Genomic DNA, 1,551 nt, shown 5'->3' on the forward strand with positions numbered 1-1,551 from the left:
TGTAGATAAATGAACCTTGAATAAGATGTTGATCTGCTTTTAGTTAGCTGCATTTATTTGTTTTAGGATGTAGGTTTGTATATTTCAATACTTCACTATACATTTTCAGTTGTAATAAGGTTAGTTATTTTGTGAATATTGGCTTGTTTATTGCCTTGACTTTCGCAGTTTCTGACATGCAGAGTCGAGCTAGAAGAAATCCTCTACGACCCAGAGATTGAAAGAACTCTCCGTGTCCAACTAAGAGCAGCCAAACAAGTCATGCAAGAAGCTCAAGAAGCTCAAGAGGCTCAAGAAATGGCTGAGCAGAGGACTATGATGGACTATGCCAAATCCACTCTCACTGGAGCTGCCTCCAGCATTATCATGTCCAATATTGCTGCTAACAACTTTGAGATCAAACCTGCCACCATACAAATGATTCAAAACATGGTGCAATTCTGTGGATTGGCCCACAAAGATCCCAATGCACACATTTCTAACTTTTTAGAAATTTGTGACACCTTCAAACACAATGGGGTAAGTGATGATGCCATTAGGTTGAGGTTATTCCCATTTTCTTTGAAGGATAAAGCCAAAGCATGGCTGAATTCATTACCGACAGGATCAATAGCTACGTGGGATGAAATGGCCAGCCGTTTTCTCTCTAAATATTTTCCCCCTTCTAAAATTGCTAAAATGAGGAATGACATCACTACTTTTTTCTAGCAAGAGGGGAAATCTTTATACGAGTCATGGGAACGATACAAGGAGCTGTTAAGGAGAGTTCCTCACCATGGCCTCCCCATTTGGCTGCAAGTGCAGACTTTCTATAATGGTCTTATTAACTCAAATAAGACCATATTAGATGCTGCAGCTGGAGGGTCCATAAATAATAAAACTCCTGAGGTTGCCCATGCACTTATTGACGAAATGGCAGCCAACAACTATCAATGGCATTCTGAAAGAACTCAAGCTAGGAAGCAGCATGGCTTGCATAATGTTGATACTTATACGGCATTATCTGCACAAATAGGAGCACTCAGTAAGAAAATAGATGAAATGCAGATAGCTGCCATGCATGTGCAGCCTCTTAATTGTGAATTGTGTGGGAGAGGCCACATCAGTACTGACTGCCAAGTTGGCAATCAGTTTAGGCCATCTACTGAACAAGTTGACTATGTCAGCAATTCGTCAAGATAGTAGGGTTATCAGAGTCACCATACTTTTCATCCAGGATGGAGGGGACATTCAAACCAGTCCTGGCCAAATCAGCATACTTCCAAGCTGTTCCACCAGACTTATCATCAGCCTGAACCAAAGTCCAATTTGGAGGAACTGATGACAAAATTTATAGCAGGTGTAGAAACCAGGATCTAGAACCAGGAAGCCTCAATCAAAAACCTAGAAAACCAAGTGGGGCAATTGGCACAATTAATATCTTCCAGACTGTCGGGAACTCTTCCAAGCAACACTGAAGTGAATCCACGAGAGCAGGTGCAAGCTATTACCTTAAGGAATGGAAAAGAGTTGCTCGAGGTAGAAAAGAAGAATTGGGCTGAACCCAAGGCA

At 41.5% G+C, this 1,551-nt stretch overlaps 1 non-coding gene across 1 annotated transcript; it reads right to left on the reverse strand.

The window, feature by feature from the left end:
• Window positions 1-675: 675 nt before the first annotated feature.
• On the reverse strand, window positions 676-782 carry LOC148852739 (small nucleolar RNA R71). Its single transcript, XR_016100098.1, has one exon. It is a non-coding gene; the product is annotated as a small nucleolar RNA R71 (small nucleolar RNA).
• Between the last annotated feature and the right edge of the window lie 769 nt (window positions 783-1,551).

Source organism: Nelumbo lutea, chromosome 5, assembly GCF_056320005.1.
Source record: "Nelumbo lutea isolate HS-2025 chromosome 5, American lotus-T2T, whole genome shotgun sequence".
NCBI lineage: Eukaryota > Viridiplantae > Streptophyta > Magnoliopsida > Proteales > Nelumbonaceae > Nelumbo > Nelumbo lutea.